The sequence below is a fragment of the Penaeus monodon genome, unplaced genomic scaffold (genome assembly GCF_015228065.2).
Source record: "Penaeus monodon isolate SGIC_2016 unplaced genomic scaffold, NSTDA_Pmon_1 PmonScaffold_17320, whole genome shotgun sequence".
Taxonomy (NCBI): domain Eukaryota; kingdom Metazoa; phylum Arthropoda; class Malacostraca; order Decapoda; family Penaeidae; genus Penaeus; species Penaeus monodon.
The window spans coordinates 1-7,543 of record NW_023646730.1 but is presented as its reverse complement, the minus strand read 5'-3'; the positions used below and the strand labels follow the sequence as shown (position 1 = coordinate 7,543).

General features: G+C 37.1%; 1 pseudogene; it reads left to right on the top strand.

Annotated features, from left to right (window-relative positions):
- Positions 1 to 900: 900 nt before the first annotated feature.
- LOC119569630 lies at positions 901 to 7,391 on the top strand (annotated as a pseudogene).
- Positions 7,392 to 7,543: the final 152 nt, after the last annotated feature.

Sequence of the window (7,543 nt, the reverse complement as noted above, 5' to 3'; positions counted from 1 at the left end):
GCCTGATTTTTTTTTTTTAAAAAGTTGCCCCAAAAGGATAGTAAACGGGGTTTCCCCATAAAACCATTTTTAGTTTTTTCAAAAAAAAAAAAAATAGTAGCTAAAAATTGGGAGGTTTTAGTTCAAAAAGTTGAAATTTTAGAAGGGAAAAAAAAAAACCCCCACGTAAATTGGGGGGGGAAACACCTGAAGTTGGACAGAAAAAAAAAAAAAACCCCTTTGTAAACATTGTGTCCTCTTGCATGAAAAATTTTTTTAAATCAAACCCCTTTTAGAATTTTTTACACCCCTTGGCAGTTTTTTTATTTTTGAAAAAAAAACCCATTTCCCAGCAAAAAAAAAAAACAAAAAAGCTTATAATTTGGGGCCACTGTTTTTTAAAGAGAAAAAAATTTTCCACCCGTGTAACAGAGGCAAATTGCCCCCCACTCGGGGGAATTTTGAAAATATTTTTTTTGGGTCGTTTTTTCCCCCAAAATTTTGCCAAAGTGGGGGTAAAAAAATGGCAGTCAGATTTTAATTTTAACTTTCATGAGGAGGGGTTTTTCAAAGCCAATTCCTGGGCAAAAAATTTCTTGTGAGGGTAAAAAAAGAGGAAAAAAATTTTTTTTTACCCAAATTTCATAAATGGAAAAACCCCCCCAAAAAATTTCCCTTGAGTTATTATGAATGTTGATATGAAATTTTCTTTTTTTTTGCATGTGAAAAAAAAGGAAAGGGGGAATCCCCCCTTCTTTGGTTTTTTGCATTTTAGTGAAAGGGCAATTTTGTAAAACAGTTTTTAAAAATGGAAGTAACAGGGGGGGGGAAACAGCATTTTAGTATTTTGCTTGGGTTTCTTTTACCTATGAAAAAAAATGATTCGGGAAAAAAAACCCCCCCTGGATTTGGAAAAAAAAGGGGAAAATCAAATATTAAACTTCAGGTTTGGATTGTCATGGAAAACCTTGACAATTATATCAACTATTTAGATGGTAAAAGATTTTGGGTTTAAAAATACTTCTTCAAAAAATTGGGAGGATCCCAATCTTGATAGAAGTTACCTGAAATTTCCAATTAAAAAAATGTTGCTTAGTGAAGCAGTAGTACCTGATGAAGTTAAAAATTGGGACCCTGGGGAAGGATATTGGAAAGTATATGGAAGGGGAAAGAAGAAATATCAAAGCTAACCCTCAGTGAGGAAAGCTATGGCATTGTGAAGAAACTTCCATTTATCAGTTGCAGTTTGACCTTGAAAAAGGGAAAATTAGGCAGAAAGGGAAGAAGGGGCCAAGGTTTTCATTCCAAGAGCTAAAGCGTGAGGATGAATTTATTTGATGTTTTGGGTTTGGGAAAAACCATTCGATCGAGGAGGATCTACGAGACAAAGAGCTGGGTGAGCCCTCCAAATAGTCCAAGAACAAAGAAGGGCAGAAAGCAAGGCAAAAAACAAAAAAAGAGCAAATAAGGAGGAAAAGTGACCTTCATGGACAGGACTTTACCCAGTCTAACTCGTACAAGATCAGGGAATGCAGCCTGTGAGAGGAAGGGGATGGATAAGATTTATGAAAACCCCTGGTTTCCACTATCTGAGCCCCGGATTGTGATTGATGGAGAATGGACCCAAAAATCACACATACATTTGCTGTTCTTTGTGGAGCAGGATACTTGGATCTTGGCTGACATGATGGAACCCACAAGTGGGAGTTCAAATCCGTCAGTTTGTGGTTGTGCTCATACCATGATTTCAGGGACAGGGAGATGTCCCAGCTAGCTTCTGCAGGGGGACAGTATCAGCCACCTACTCTCAACCACCCCAAACTTGGCACTACCTGGCCACCACTCCCAAACAAAAAACCCCTTCCAGTACACCCAAGTCGGAGGAATTCAGATGCAAACACCACACCTACCCCAGCTGAGAAGCCTCCAGTATGTCTGCTCGCTTTGTAAGCTCGAGTTTCAAGAAAGAACAACTCCGTTCCATACAACATTTGGTAGAGTGGTGGGAGGCCTCAATCATGTGGCATCTTCCAAGAAAAAAGAATAAGGAAAAGGGTTTTCAGGTGGAGTGTTTATTTGATGTTTTAAGTTGAAGATATCACTGATTTGTTCTCACTTTCAGTATGGCTTGTTGATAGAGGCCCTGACTTATATTATATAACTGGGTGCATGCTTGATAGCTTTACAGTTTTGCCATATCTCCTTAACCCTTTGGGATCCAGAAAGCTTCACTGGCCATCATGGGGGCCCCAAAGTTACTGGCATTAGGGCCTTACATGAGCAAAACACTCTACCAGGCGTATGGCTTGTAGTCTTGGGGGCAAGTGGAACACATCGTGTGCAGTGCCAAGACTCTATGCCTCCCCTTAGCAATTTAATATCTTTTTCTGCAAAGCATTTTATGCTTTTTTTACCATTTTCTGATATCTATATTTGCCATTTGATTTGCTTTATTCCCCGATGGTAATAGACTGTTATCCTTGCACAGACCCCATATCCTCTCTTGGTAGTCAATAACTCAGTGCAGTAATACATGGAATGGAAGTAATAAACAAAAGCTTTCTGGAATACCAGATAAGTCAAAATCATGCTCCAGAAGGTTTGTGCACTGGTGGTGAGGTCATTCCCCATCACCCTTGCCTTCACCCCGAAAAGCTCACAAAAACAGTAGGTTCAACATCACGCCTACCCACAACCAAAATTTTCCCATTGGACAACATTGCTCATTGTCACCCCACCCTCAAAGCCAGTTTTTTTTCATAACGTTGATAGTCTTCCAGGATCATAGGGGTTATTGTCATATATGGGTTAGTAGGCAGCATTCATGATTTAGATAAAACAATGTTACCTTATATATATATATATAGATAGATAGATAGATAGATAGATACATACATACCATCAATGCTCCTAATTCTACATCATTTGTTAAAATGGAGTAGTTCAAATATGAAATTTAAAAGCCTGCTAAAAAAATATGGCATATCAGTCATCCTTTTTAGGAGGGGGGACTTTGTTGTTAAGTTTGTAATACTCATGAATTCCCTTTAAAAAACCCCTTCAGTCCAGATAAAACATGATTAACCACATCATGAAAAAAAAAATTCACTTGAGGGGGTGAGTGACATGGGGAAAATTTTGCCTATGGGGCTAGGGGGATGTGAAAAATGTAAGGTCATGGACTGAATAGTGCTGGCTCCCAGGGAGGGGATGCCCACTTCAAGTTCAGCATCCTATTCCTGGCTGGTGGTCAGGTTGTATTACCTAAAAATAGAATAAAAAAAAAAAAAAAAAAAATTTCATTATTTTTTATAATTTTTGGGCTTTTTAAGTCTTCTGCAAAAAAAAAAAACCAAATCTATTACCATCGGGATGAATCAAATCAAATGATATTACAGATATTGGAAAAATGGAAAAAAAAAAAAAATGTTTATGCAATAAAAAAGGAAAAAAAAAATAATCATTACAAAAGGAAGAGGATAAGTTTTGGGTCACTCCCCCACAAAGGGTTTCATGCGTGCCTGGGGCCTATGACCGCAGGGACCCTGTTAGAGGGGCTGCTTCAACCAAGCATAATAACCTATTTTTTTGGGCCATGTAAACTGGCTGTGAAGCAAAAACCAGTTTCCAATTGGGTTTTAATAAGATCACTTTTTTTAAAAGAAATCTTTATTGTTTTTTTTGTTTCTTTTTAAACAAAAATTATTGAAAGAATATTAGAAAAAAAAAAGTCTTTTTGTGATAATAGGGCTGGGCAGGGGTTGCATTCAAAAATTTAATTCAGGCTGATGGATCATTTATAGCTTTGAGGGATTGGCTGGGGGAGAGGGCCTGAAAAACATTAGCTCTGATTAACCTCCTAAAAAGGATATTTTTGGGAAAGTTGCTCAGGGCCAGAGCAAGGGCCTCCAGCAAACCTTTACTTTAATCCCCAGTGCTGCCAGGGATGGGGGCAGGGTATATAGATGCTAGGGCCATTACTTTGAGTAAATAATTTTTATTATTGTCTTTTTACAACTTTTAGATGGCTCCGCAAAAATATTTGGGTCAAAACTAGGGAATCAATAAAAACTATTTAGACTTTTTATTCTCACCTGTTAACCCATTTCCGTAAGTTTTTCGAAAAAAGATTCTAATCTAAATCTTTGCCTTGCTGTTAGTAAATGTTAATCCCTTTGTTTTCATGAGCGGCCATCTGCTTTTGGATGGCCATGGGGGGGCTTTTTCCTACAGATGCGAACCCATAAGGATATAAAAACCATTTGGCGGGGGACCCCCATGGGCTGCCGAAAAGCCAGGCACGGCATTGGGTTTAATAAAACATTATAATGATCATAGTCTTTTAATAATATTAAACAGGGCATGATCCCATGTAGAATTTTTTTTTTTTTTTTTTTTTTTTTTTTTTTTTTAAATGAAAAAACTCAAGGAAAGGGAAAAATCAGGTGGTAAACATCATGAGTTGTACCTTTTTGACTTCCTTGGTGGGCTGGAAGCGCTTTGGGAGTCCACCGATGTGTGGGGACATTTCAAAAAGCCCAAAAGGCTACAGTGAAACTAATTTACTTTTTTTGGGCCAGCTCATTGGGTTAAAAGCTGTTTTAGTATTCTGGGGCCCCCTGGCCCGGGAATGTTTACAAGCTTTAAAACTCATTACTTCTGGGGAAAACATATGATGGTAAGCTTTGTTTTGGGGGAATTTGGCCCTTTTGGCATTTTAGATGGGCGTTTTCAAGTGTTTTAATTTACCAAAGAAGTCATTTTAGGGGCCAATGGTGACCTTTACCTGCTTTTTTCCATTCCTTGTTTTTCGGGGAAAAAAAAAATATTTTTTTTAAAAAGCAAGGAACCATCAATGGCTGCTGCTTTGTTTTTTTTTTTTTTTTATAGGGTTTTGTTAGGGATTTATTATGATATCAAACAATGTGGAAAATAGCAAAAATTTAAATTAAAAATAACTTCCCAAAAAGATCAAGGGAAAAGGGTAAAAAAACAGGTGAGATGTAGGATCATAGTCTGTTCCAATTTCAGGGGAAAAAGGAAATAACTGGAAATTCACCCGGGGCCTTTTAGGGGTTCCTGTCATTAAGTAAACTTTTTCGGAAAAAAAAAAAAATAATAAAAAAATACATAGAAGTTTTCAAAACAAAAAACATGTAACAAACAATCCAAACCCTTGGGCAAATCAGAGGCCACTAAAGGGGATTTAGGATGGAGTTGCCCAGTTTTTTCTTTTATTGGAGTTTGGATGTACTTTTTGGGATTTCCTTGGTGGAACAAAAAACACTTGGGGGGAGGCCATCTATTTGTAAAACATGATTAATAAATCAAAAACTCAACAGGGTGGGGGGACATGGGCAAAAATAGCCACATACCCACCCAGGCAAGCATTATGTTAAAAACATTGTTTGATTAGCCGTGTGCTAGGCTGGGGACCCCGTTTTCTGTTGGGGCACTTTTGGAGGGAAAGGGGCCTGTAGCTTTTTATACTTTTATTTCTTTGGGTTGGGGGGTACAAGGTGTTTACAGTTTTGGAAAAGTTGGTGCACCTAGTAGAGGAAGGCAATACCATTGTTTTACCAAAACACTGTTTAAGTGAATGGTCAGGGAATATTTTTCAGTTAAGATTTCCCCAAAAAATGAGCTTACAAAGATCATTGGAATTTTGGCTAGATGGGCCACTTTTTTTTGGGACTTGTTTTTTTTTATGTCATATTCAAAGCTAAAGCAAAGGGAAAAATATTAAATTGGGAAGAAACAATGAGGGGGGGGACTATGGATTTTGAACTCATAGTTTCTAAGCTTGCTGGGACTGTTAATGAAAAAAAAAAGATAAAAGGAAGGAATGTTAAAAACTGCTAATATAAAATATTATTTTTAAATATAGAGGTGTTTTAAACAACAAAAAAGGCTCATTTGGATCAGTGTTTTTCATTTTAGCATCGCTAAAGCACACAAAACCATTCTGTTCAGGCATATTCTCTGTAGCACACGGAAAGTTTCCAAACAGAATGCCAAGACTGATTTCATATTGAAAAATTATTCCATAATTAAAAAGGATGCTCTTGCAAAAAGATTGCTTAAACCCAGTCATTTGTTTCACAGCATTTTTCATAACTTTTGCTGTAATTTTTTTTTAAAAAGGTAAAAAAGGCTTTTCAGGGGGGTTTAAAAACTATTAGGGATAAGGGGCATTTTGAGATACCCTCGGGTTGTTTTATATTTTATGATTTATATTGTACTTTGGGAATAATTTTCCTTAATTATAATTTTTTAAAAATCAGATGCATTAATGTACTTTCTCTGGTGTAATAAGGGTTTTATTTTAACCTTTTAAAACCCCAGTCTTTCATGGGGGGGCAAGAAAACATGCCCTTTGGGCCCACGGGTAAAAATTTAAATTTTCTTTTGGGTTCTTTAAACATGGCTGCCCCAAAGGTTTTGCCTTTTTCCCTCAGTTTTGGGGAAAAACTTCATTTTGTATTTTTATTTTGTTTTTTTAGTGTTATTAATATTTTTTTAAACAATTTTTTAATAAATCCCCATTTATCAAAAAAACAGAAGTAATAGCATAAATTCAGTTTTTAATAGTATTAGAAAAAAAACAAAACACAAAAATTTTCTTCCCAAAATGGGGGGGAAAGGGGGGGAATCAGGGGCGTCTTTCCAAACTGGGGGGCCAACTTTTCTTGGGGGTGGGGGAGGCACGTTCAGGGGGAAAAAAAAAACTACAAGGGGGGGGGGGCCCATTTAATATATCCGTTGACAATTGGAAAAAACGAGAATGGATTGACCTCCCCTTTCCTTGGTCTTTTTCTTCTATTTTACTAATTTTATATTGTTTCCTTGGTACTATTATTGGAACAATCTGGTTATTAAAAAATGTTTTAGGAAGAGGGGGGGGGAAATTCCAAAAAAAATTTACTGGGTTGGTTAGAAAAAAATCCAAAAAAAAGTCAATGAAAAGAAGGGAATAGTGTTATTGTTCTTCAGGGTATGTGGGGCACACGGACTAAAAACAGTGCAGAAGTTGTATCCCCCCTCCCCCTTTCTTCCAGGAATTTTCAGCTTATGCTTTACGGGGAATTATCCAGGGATTGGAAGACTGTTTGAATCGGGGAACATTTTTGAAAAATTAAAAGTGATAAAAAAAATTCAGGATTAAAAGTAATATTTCCCCCTTTCATGCTTTTATGCTTGACAAAATGTTGGAAATTTTAAAAAAGAAATTTCCAGTAGTTTTTCTTTTTTTTTGGAGAAAAAGTAAAAAATATCCTCAGTTCAGATTAAAAAAGGAAAGAAACTTTTTGGGCAGGTTTTAAGCGACGCAAGGGGCAGGGGTTTGTACCAAAGCCAACCGTTAACGGCAACAGTTTCCCAGCCTGGCCATTTCCCACCAAGGCCAAACGCAGGTGGATAAGTAGTATTTACAATAGGTTTTGTAGGCAGGGGACATGGGAAGAAAGAATTTGGAAAATGAATGCGTGGCAGTTGGGGGTGAGTAAAAAAGGGTTTTTAGGGGTAATAAAGGGGGGGTTGGGTGGGGGGGTTTTTGTGGTGGGGT